Here is a 12,260-nt window from a genome sequence, read left to right as displayed (position 1 = left end):
CTACGTAGCCACCATTCTTTGTACCACCTATAATCTGCTTTAAAATTTCTCCTGGGGGCCCCACGTTTCGGGCGCCAAATTGTAACGTAATATTAAATAATGTTTAAATAAATTGATTCTATTTGATGTGAAAATCCAATTGAAATTATTATTACGTACAAACTTACTAACTTGGCGCGCCTTCGAATGTAGCAAAAGAATTATACAACATCAAATAACAGTAACTGTTACCCAGAAGGCGCCAGTTAATTTTATTAAAAATTAACAAAATAGATAATCAACCAAGCAAAAAAAATTTCAATTACCGGCTAAAGACAATTTACTCTCAAAGGGAATTCAGGAGATTATGCAGATTATAGGTTGTGTCAATTAATGTCTCAATATTATTTTCCCATTTTTCAAATTTATTAAAAGAAACAATTTATGAATAATCAAAGAAGAATTTCAAGGCTATGACGTCACGCAGGACGCCGTCAGCTTTACAAATAGTAATTTTCCTAGTACTTTTATTTAAACAAATAATCAATTTATTTAGCAACCTTTAATTAACTAGCCTAATTAGCGATAGTTCAATATAAAATTTAACTAGTAAGCCTGGAGTTGAAAGCCGGAGCTACGCAATTCTAACCCAATACCAAATATTAATTCAACGCTTACTTGATACAATGTCGATTTTCAGAATATATCAAAATAATTATTATCACCCTTCAGAAAGAGCTTGGTGCTAGCAACAAAAACTGGAGTCCTTGGACTACACTTAATTTAATTATTCCTAATCAATTTATTACAAATTATAGTCTTCACTTTTTTTTTTTAATAAAAAAAACAGAAACCAAAATACGTGCTCCTTCTGTTTACACTCAAGGCGGTCTCTTTTCCCCCCGATGTGTGTGCTCGCTCCCCGGTATCCACTCCGTGGCGCATGCGCACTGCTATTTTTTTTCTATTAAGTATTTTTCCAAAACAAATTTTTTTTTTTTTTTTTTTTTTTTTTTTTTTTTTAACAGTACGTTACAATATATATATACTTCTTAAAAAAATTAAGGGAGCAAGAAAAAAATCCAAATTTTTGGGGGATTTTCAACAGGCTGTAACTTGTAGTAAAATGGTCTTACAGCAAATAAACAAAGGCAAATTGTAGCTCTAAGTGTCTAGTTTTTGGATTTGAGCTTGAAAATTTTTTATTAAAATTTTTTGTCGATTAATCTTAAGAAAACCACCGAAAAAAAAATTATCGAAATTTTTATGGTTCTCTTTTTTCATTTACGGACTTGGAAATAGTATATTACACATCTAGAGCAGTAAAATAAGAAATGTCTCAGATCACATGTAATTTTTGTCCGAGGTCAATAAACATGTGATCTGAGGCTTTCTTATTTACTGTCCGTGGTGTGTATACTACACTGATAGAAAATTTATGTTGACTCAAGAGATATTTTGTTGATCTAAGAATCTATTTTGGAAGACAAATGATTATTTTGCTTTAAGAATTTCTTGTCTTGATTTAGATTTTCTTGGCTTAAGAGCTATATTATGTTCAATCGATACATTTAAGTTTTTCAATCAAAATAACATTGTCGTTTAAAAAACTTAAAATAATTCATCTAAGTATATTTCAAAAACTAAATAGTCTTTAATTGTTATACCAAATAAAAATTATTTATTGGAAATAAGTAAATTAATGAATGACTCAAAAAAAAAGCCATTCTTAACACAAGTTGGTAACATCTTGAATCAATGTTATCGCCTATCTTGAACCAAGAGACAAAAATTCTTGAAAGAAATATATCTATATCTAGTTTCAAGAGTTCAAGTTTTGAAGAAAAAAAGTTTCTTGAATCAAGATTATTTTTCTATCAGTGTATTTTTTTCCTCGACGGAGGCGGAGAGCGGCATTTTCATTTAGCGCAGTGGGCGGAAAATTGACGCTTTCCGCCCGGAGGGGAGAAAAATTTTTTTTGACTTAACCTTACATGGAACGGATAACTTGTTTATTCAGCTTCAATTTGGTATTTTCAAAATCTCGATACATGCATTTCTCGCTGAGATATCGGTGTTTGAATGGAAAAAGATCATTTTGTCTTTGATTACCAATATCTCAGCAACCAATGATCGCACAGAAAATTTAAGGTTAAATTTTAAAACTTGAATAAATTCTCTACAAGGATTGGCTATTGATTTTTGAAAAAAAAAATTTTTTTTCAATCATTACATAAATTTGAAATTACTTAATTATTTTTCTTTTTCTTGTAAAAATCAATAACAAAATTTATTTTTTGGTTAAAAAATGAATGAGCGTTATGAGGCATGCACTTTTGAATTTTCCAAAATTTTACATTACTTATATTATTAGATTTTACAAATAAGATGCAATGTAAAAGAGGGAGCAATGAAGGGCAGAAGCGGAAGATGAGGAATGAGGCCTACAAAGTCGTGCATCGTCATTTGAAGAAATTTAAAAATAACAATGAGAATGATGATGATAATAATGATGATAAACGTTTTCTTTCCCGTGCAGGCCCAAGTTTTCATTTTCACAATTATTAAATTTTTTTTTTGTATATTTTTAATAAACATCCTTTATTTTATTTTAAAAATTATTTGTTGAATCAGTTAATTTAAAGCTCTTAGAGCTCCAAGGGATGGCTCTTTTATGCTTTTGAGCTCTTCGAGCTCAAAAGTCTGATGTAAGTTTCATAGAACACTATTTTTTGAATTTTCAAACCACAATAACTTTAGAATGAATTAATCTATTGTCACGCGGTTGGCGGTATTTAACACAGTTTTTTCAGCCTCATTAGGAATTTTTGAGTTTGAATTGATCGAACTAGGAATTTCGGAGCAATTCCGAAAAAACAGTTTTTTCGGTTTTCTTTCGTTCACGATATCTCTCGAACGAATAAACTGATTTTGACCAGGTTGGAGGCGATCGACGTGGTTTTTTGATGTCTAAAGCTGATTAGTTTTTTAAATTAATCAGTACAACCATTTAAAAGTTATTCCAAAAAAACAACATTAGAAAAAATTTTTTTTCGTGGTTATTTTGAGATTTCTCAAAATTGACTGGTCCGAATAGATCCAAATTGTATTCACAATCGAAGTTTGGTCAAGCCCTTTCGAATGATACCAACCGCGATGAAATTGGTTGAGGCGTTCAAAAGTTATAAGCGGTTCACATACTTTTACACACACACACACACACACACACACACACACACACCAGCAAGGCATTCACCGATGCAGTAAGGGCAGCCACTGCAAACATCGGCACAGTCAAGACGCTAACACCAACAACAACGATCGAGATCCTCGACTTAGATGAAATCTCTACCGAGAGCGAAGTCCGTGAAGCACTCAAACGTGAATTCACTGACAACCTGGAGGTCAAACGGGTAAATTTGACAAAACCCACACCACGAGGTAATCGGGCAGCCTTCTGCGAACTAGACGAGCCCAATGCGATTAAGGCCCTTGACAAGGCCCGTATACGGATCGGTTTGGTGAACTGTCGTATACGCCCAGTAGTAAAAGTAACACGTTGTTTTAAATGTCTTGGTTATGGACACCAAACACGTCAGTGTGCGGGACCAGACAGAAGCAGGTGCTGCTACAAATGTGGCGGAGAGAACCACAAGGCCGTAAACTGCACGGAGAAGTTAAAATGCTTCCTTTGTGCTTCGGACAAAGATGCCCAGGATAGTCTATGCCATATTTCTGGCACTGGAGCGTGTAAGGCATTCCGCAAAGCACTTGCAGAAGCCATGAAAGGTCAGAAATGACACGCATACTACAAGGCAACCTGAATAGGTGTGCCTTGGCGCAAAACCTGCTGCGCCAGCGTGTTTTCGAAGATAAAATTGACGTCTGCTTTATCTGCGAGCAATATCTAAACATCGAAGGTAAAACATGGTTCGCAGACGAAACGGGCACGGCAGCAATTTGGATTGTGAACACAAAGAACGTTACCGTCAACAACAGCGGAGGTGGAGCAGGTTTTGTCTGGATTCAAACCCCCACAACCTACTTCATGAGCGTCTATCTCTCACCTAACGAAGGGATTAGTGTGTTCCGACAGAAACTCGCAAATATAGAAGATGCGGTCACTAAGTTCGACGGCGAAGTTATCGTAGCTGGTGACTTCAATGCTAAATCGGCTGAATGGGGCGCTGATTTCTCCGACACCAGAGGCAACGAGGTCGCTGACGTCGTGGCTAGACTCGACCTCATAGTGCTAAATACTGGGAGCACCACGACTTTCAGAAGACCGGGGTACCAAGAATTCATCCTCGACATTTCGTTGGCGACTCCAAGGACTGCCAACATGATTGAAAACTGGACAGTATCCGAAAAATACAGTGGCAGTGATCACCAGTTCGTGACATTTAACGTTGGATTGGCATCTGCTCCGGTATCACAACACGACCTTTCTAAGCGAAAGTGGAATGTCAGGAAGCTTGATCCAGAGGCACTGCGAGCTTCACTTGCACGGAGCTGGTCTACCCTTCAGAACAACCCGACTCCGGATACTTGCAGCGAGACAGAAAGGACAGTACTAAATACGATGAAGGAGATTTCCGCCGCATGTGACGCCTCTATGCCGCGGTTGAAAAACCGGAGTTTTCGCAGGCCGGCGTACTGGTGGTCAACAGACATAGCGGAACTTCGCAAAATGTGCCATCAACTACGTCGCCGCGCAACGAGAGCCGCCAAACGCTCCCCAAGCCAGGACTTGTATTCAAAAGGGTACAAGCAGGCCAAAAAGATGCTAAATCGAGCCATCAAAGCAAGTAAAGCAAAGTTGTGGAAAGAGATCTGCAACGATCTCGACAATGACATCTGGGGTAAAGCCTACCAAATTGTCGCCAAACGACTTGGAAAGGCTTCACCAGAGGCGCCGAAGTCTCCAGCCTTAATGGATAGCATCGTAGCGGAGCTTTTCCCCAAACACCCGCCGCGGGAGAAGAAACACTACACTAAAAACAACGAAGTAACGCCCTTCACAACTAAGGAACTACAAGACGTGGCCAAGTCACTCAAAACAGGAAAGGCACCTGGACCTGATGGCATCCCGGCATCGGTGATCAAGATTATAGCCCTGGAATACCCAGACTTACTCCTGAACACCTACAACGCATGCTTGGCAACTGGCACCTTTTCCGCGGTCTGGAAACGGCAGAGATTGGTTCTCTTAGACAAAGGTAAGGGAACCCCCATAACACCTTCGTCGTTTAGACCACTCTGTATGCTAGACATTGCTGGAAAACTGCTCGAGAAGCTCATACAAGGGAGACTTCGCGACGACATCGACCGTGCTGGAGGTTTTGCCACCAACCAGCATGGCTTCCGGAAAGGTCATTCGACAGTCGGAGCGATCAAGAAAGTCATAAAGACAGCAACACAAGCATGGTCTGGTAGCCTCAAAGCTCGTAAGGCATGCACTCTCCTCACGCTAGATGTCAAAAACGCATTTAACAGCGCAAATTGGGGAGACATTTTAGACGCTCTGGAGCACAAGTTTGACGCGGAGCCAGAAAATCTGGCACTAGTCGACAACTACCTTGACGATAGAAAGCTAATAGTGGAAACTACTGAAGGCCCACAAGAATACGCCATAACGGCTGGCGTGCCGCAAGGCTCAATAATGGGGCCTGATCTATGGAACGCAGACTACGACGAGCTTCTTGAAATCCCGTTGCCAGAGCAAGTAGAGCTAACAGGCTTTGCAGACGACGTTGCAGCCACTATAGTGGCGGACAGCGTGGAAGAGGCCGAACTGCTAGTTCGGGAAACCATCGACACCGTCGAGACTTGGCTCGATAAGCATCACCTGAAACTCGCCAAACAGAAAACCGAGATGGTCGTTTTGACCCGTCAAAAATGGTTTCCAAAACCATTCGCTATGGACATGGGAGGAACAACGCTGACGTCAACAAGGGCCCTGCGGTATCTAGGGGTAATTATAGACGAGAAACTATCTTTCCGTGAACACCTCGACAGTGCATGCAAGAAAGCCAGCAAGACTGTGTCTAGCCTAGCACGAATTATGACCAACACCATGGGACCAAGAACAAAAAAGAGAAGAGTTCTTCTAGAAGCAGTCCACTCGGTACTGCTTTATGGAGTGGAGATATGGGCAGACATATTAAAGCAGAAGACCTACCGGCGAAAGATCGCAGCAGTACAGCGGCGAGGCGCTCTCAGGGTTGCCTGCGCCTACCGCACAGTTTCCGAAGCGGCTGTATTGGTCATTGCAGGAGCCGCGCCCATCGACCTATTAGCGTTCGAAAGAGCAAAACTCTATGACGCTAAAGACAGTGATGATAACATGAAGGACGCAAGAACGAGGATAAAGGCGGAAACGCAGCAAGAGTGGCAGGACCGATGGACATCGGGAGAGACGGGCAGATGGACGGCGCGCCTGATCCCAAACATCAACGTCTGGCTCTCTCGGAAGCACGGGGATACGGACTTATTCCTGACCCAGCTATTGACGGGACATGGGCAGTTCAATGCCTATCTTTTCAAGATGGGTTTGCACAGCACACCAACGTGCAAATACTGCCCGGATAAAATCGACGACTCCGAACACACATTCTTCGAGTGTGCTCGATGGAAGGACTACAGAAGAAACACTGAAGAGATCATAGGCACCAGGCTCTCCCCCTCAAGCCTTGTGACCTATATGATCAAACAAGAGGAAAACTGGTCAGCTGTTGCAGTTTATGCACAGCACCTCCTGAAAGACAAAATCGCAGAAAGGGACCAGTAGCCAGGAGTAGGCGTCGTGAGACGCAGCACGACTGGATTGAAGTAATGCTAACGCGGTTCCAATCCAGTCCTCCCCGTACCATCTAGGGGAGAGGGGAAGAGGAATGTTTTTTTTAGTGGGTAAAAATCTCCACACTACCGACTATCGATATCTGCCGGAAGATGGGCGGCAGAGTTAACAATACCGGTGTCTTTTGAAGATCTTTTTTCGTACCTCTTTACAAAAAAAAAAAACGCACACACACACACACACACACACACACACACACACACACGAATACATACATACATGCATACATACATGCATACATACATCCATACATACATACATACATACATACATACATACATACATACATACATACATACATAACCATTTATCCGATATCTGGGGGTGACGCTGGATGCCCGACTGAACTTTAAACAACAGTTTGAACACGTAAGTGCTAAAACATCAGCGGTGGTAACTAGCCTATCAAGACTGATGTCTTTACAAAAAAAAAAACACACACACACACACACACACACACACAGAGATACCATCGCGAGAATAGTCAGGGAAGCTGCTTAGGGCCTCAAAACGTTGAGATCTGATGAAAACTCGATTTTCGAAAATTTTTAGTTTTCTTAGCGGGAAGTTAAAAAATTGTTTTGTATCAAAAAAAGTAACATTAAAATTTTTAATTGCCATAGAGTTTGTATGAGTAAGACAGAGATGGTAATATCGTTCTGTCACATTCCTTGCCGGTAAGCTGAGCAAATAAGACATAGGTAGTAATATTTCTCTATCAGCTCAGCTGCTACGCTTCTAAATGTTGTCATGCGCAATAGGCTAAGAATGTAATAAAAAATAATATCTATCTCCTTCTCACTCATTGAAATTGTATGGAAATAAAAAATGAAATAAAAAAAAAGTTATACAAAAAAATTTTTTTGATTGGAAATATCAAATTGACTCAAAAAATTGTGAATTATAGAATATTCGAGTAAAAATAAAAAAAAAGTTAAAAAAACGGTTGACCCTGAAGGCCATCTCTGCAACTTCTCGCTACTTTCGTAATTAAGCGCTCAAAATTTCAATTATTACGTTTTTGAGCTCTTCGAGCTCAAAAATATAATTTTCGTGTAATTTTGAGCTCTCCGAGCTCAAAAGTGTAATAGAAGTTTAATAAAAAACTATTTTTTGAATTTTCAAACCGCAATAATTTTTGAATAAATATACCGATTTTCACGGGGTTGGCGGCATTCTACGCAGTTTTTTGAATTCTATAATATATTTTCAAACGCAAATTGATCAGACTGGAAATTTTGGTGTAATTCGAAAAAAACACTTTTTTTCGATTCCTTCCGTCAACGATAACTCACGAACGAATCAGCCGATTTTGACCAACTTGGTGGCGATTGACGTGGATTTTCGATGTTAAGGGCTGATTAGTTTTTAGAATTGATCAGTCAAGCCGTTTGAAAGGTAATAAAAAAAACGACACTTGAAAAATTTTTTTTCGCAGGAATAGTCAGGGAAGCTTTCTAGGACCTGAAAACATCGAGATCTGATGAAAATTCGATTTTCAAAGAACGGGGTAAAAACAATAACTTCCCGATTTTTGAAAATTTTCAATTTTCTTAGAGGGAAGTTAAAAATAATTTAAGGGAGCTAAGGCTTCAGGGTCTAAAATTTTGGTAAATAACTAAAAAAATAATAACCTCTCGAAGAGCTCAAAAGCATAGAAAAGCTGTCTCTTTAAGTTCAGAGAGCTCAAAATAACACATAAATTGTATTTTTGAGCTCGGAGAGCTCAAAAAAATCATTAGTGCAATTTTAAGTACCTAGGTATGCAATTAGCGGAAAGTTGCACGGATGGCCTTCAGGGTCTACCGTTTTTCTAATTTTTTTTTTTTATAAAAAGGTGTACAAATTTATTTGTACAATTTTTTTGTTGAATATTTCATGAAAAGTCATAAATTTTATATTAACATTATTATATCGGGACTTAGATTGACTTGGGTGTAAAATTTACATATAAAATAAAACAATCTATTTAATTTAATTTTTTCCTGTATGACGTTTAGAAAACCTAACGATAAAAAGTCAAATTTCTAAAAGTTGGTTAACTCATTACGAAATTTGAAATCAATTAATACCTATATTGCCGAATAGATTTTTTAATTGTTAACTAACAATTTTTTTAAACAAATAAAAAAATTAAAAAAAAAAAAAGTTCTCCATAAGATAGGATATCTTCACAATTGATAAAATTTTTAATCGTTTAATATCTACATTGTGGAAAAAAATTTTTAATTGTTAACTAACTATTTTTTTAAACAAATAGAAAAATAGAAAAATTTTCTTAAAAAAAGTTTATCCTCACCATAGGATATCTTCACGATTCATGAAATTCTGAATCGTTTGATACCTACATTGTAGAAACAAGTTTTTAATTATTCACTAACAATTTTTTTTAACAAATGGAAAAATTAAAAAAAAAATTAGGAAAACGGTTGACCCTAAAGGCCATCTCTGCAACTTCCCGCTAATTTCGTTAATACCTGGGTGCCTAAAATTGCACCTATATACGAAGATTTTGAGCTCTTCATGAAAAAAATCAAATTTCTGAAAGTTGATTAACACATTTGGAAATTTGGAATCAATTGATACCGATATTGCCGAATCGATTTTTTAATTGTTAACTAACTATTTTTTCAAACAAATAGAAATATTAAAAAAAAAAAGTTCACACGATAAGATATTTTTACGATTCATGAAATTTCGAATCGATTGATACCTATATTGTGGAATCGATTTTTTAATTGTTAACTAACTATTTTTTTAAACAAAAAGAGAAATTATTTCAAAAAAAAGTTTGTCCACACCATAGGATATCTTTACGATTCATGAAATTTTGAAACGTTTGATACCTACATTGTGGAAACAAATTTTTAATTATTAAGTAACTATTTTTTTAAACAAATAGTAAAATTAAAAAAAAAAAAAATTTATCCACACGATAGGATATCTTTACGATTCATGAAATTCTAAATCGTTTGATACCTACACTGTGAAAACAAAATTTTAATTGTTAACTAACTATTTTTTTAAACAAATAGAAAAATTAAAAAAAAAAACGTTCTCCACACGATAGGATATCTTTACGATTTATGAAATTCTGAATCATTTGATGCCTACATTGTCGAATTGATTTTTTAAAAGTTTAACTTATTTTATTATAAAAAAAAAAATTAGTTAACATTTAAAAAATCGATCTTCTGTCGATAGGTTTTCTGGACGATTCATGAAATTTGGAATCGATTGATACCTATATTATGGGATCGATTTTTTTAAAGTTAATTAAGACTTAGAAAAAAACAAAAAGTTACAAAATAGAAATAACTCCGAGTTTCTGAGCGGCCGCTTACTATTGTTATTATTTGCCTAAAAATAATAATTATTTCCCCCATTTTTATCCGACAACGGTTTGAGGGAAATCGCGCACGTGCACTGTCTCGGATCGGGGATCGGACATCGAGTCCCCGTAGAGCTCATATTTTTTTAAACTTGTTAACTAAATTTTCGCACTAAAAAAATTATTTTTTCAAAATTTTTTTTTTCATCTCGATTATCTGCTGCGGGGAAAATTTTGATATGAAAAAAAAATAATTTTTTTCTAATTCTAACTATTTTTTAATGCAGAAATTCAAAAAACTAAAAATTATTCAAATAAATTCAAAAAAATTTTTTTGACCGTAGCTGATTTTTTTGCTTATAGAATACAAAAAAAGCTATAATTAAAAAAAATGTAAATCAATTGATTTTTAGCGGAGTTACAGCTATTTGTTTATGAGCGCTTCAGCGGAACCGCGTTTTTTTTTTTTATTAAAAAATTAATATTTCGTAAACTATCGGTCGTAGAGATATCAAATTTAGCTCATTTTGTTTGTAATTAAATTCTCTAAGTTTCATTTACTGCATATCTCGACTACTTTCGCGTAGTTTCTGAGATATTTTAATTTATATAAAAAATAAAACAATCTATTTAATTTAATTTTTCCCTCTACGACGGTTATGCATCGGGCATGCGCCGAACGATTACGAGCATATTGCTTACAGCTGTCATAAAGTTACTAAATGCAAAATGTAAACATGAATTTTATTTTTCAAGCTACATCCACCTGTGTCGGGATAATATTTGTAAGTTATTTTTTATATATTTTTAATTTTTGTAGAATTCGAGCTACGTTGGTCTTTTTTTTTATCAATCGCTTCATTATTTTTTAATAATATCATAAAAATAAATAGGGCGTTGACAGTTCAAGGTCACCACAACTGCTTATCGTTGATTTAAATAATTCTGTCAATGTTATATATTTTTTTTTATTTCAAAATATAAAGCAATTTTTTTAATTATTATTAGTATTCATTTTTTTTATATTCAATAATTATTTATATTTTTTATTTAATTTAGAATATTTTCACGTGCTAGGGACTTTTTTAGTACCCGGACTGGCCACCAGGCAGCGCCATTTTACTTTTAAAAAAAGTGGGGGGTACCCTCCTAAAATGGCCTTAATTTCTAATCAGATTTTACATGTTATCTGCTGATGATATTTGCATCAGGTGGTAAATTGGTGTTTGCCTAATGTAAGCCAACTGGCCACGTTGCAACAGGTGCCCTAATATTTATTTAATCTAATATATAAAATTCTCGTGTCACAGTTTACGTTGCCATACTCCTCCGAAACGGCTTGACCGATTTTGATGAAATTTTTTGTGCTTATCCAATATCTATGAGAATCGGCCAACATCTATTTTTTATCCCCCTAAATGTTAGGGGTAGTCCACCCCTAAATTTTTTTTTTTATTTTTTAGACAAAATTTTTAATTTCTATTTTTTTATGATACAACATACAAAAATACATACAATCCTCAATTTTCACCCTTCTACGATCAACCCTTATTTTTTAATAGCCATTTTAGTAATTTAATCATTTTTCCTCTCCGGTCGAAAACTGATCAATCGTCATTTAATTAGTTATCCCCGCCAGATGTCTACAGGTGTCACTTCTGACCCAGTAAACAGCACGGAGTAGGGATGAGAACGAAGCCGGTCTCCTTTCTTTCTCACTCCCTACACAGTTGTCGGCCATCATTATTGTTTATGCATCAAGTGTAGTAGTAACGTTGACAATTATTATTTTGCTATCTCAGTGTAACTCTCATATTAACTTTTAATCATTCCTATTTTATCAATAATAATTAAATTATCAATTTTGAGTGTATTTTGCACGATTAGTTAATCAAGTTATTTTATAACCTCAAAAGTACTCAACACGTGACACGAGCTTCCAATAACAACGGATTTTGTGTTGTAAGTATACTTTTTTTTATATCGAAAATGTTGTTGATCTTATAAAAATTTAAGTTTCATTTAATTTTATTAACACATCTGAATTGAACAATTAAGATTTTCATAGTTTCCAAAAAATCAATCATTATG

The sequence above is a fragment of the Cotesia glomerata genome, linkage group LG5 (genome assembly GCF_020080835.1).
Source record: "Cotesia glomerata isolate CgM1 linkage group LG5, MPM_Cglom_v2.3, whole genome shotgun sequence".
NCBI lineage: Eukaryota > Metazoa > Arthropoda > Insecta > Hymenoptera > Braconidae > Cotesia > Cotesia glomerata.
Note: the sequence above shows the minus strand (reverse complement) of the source record.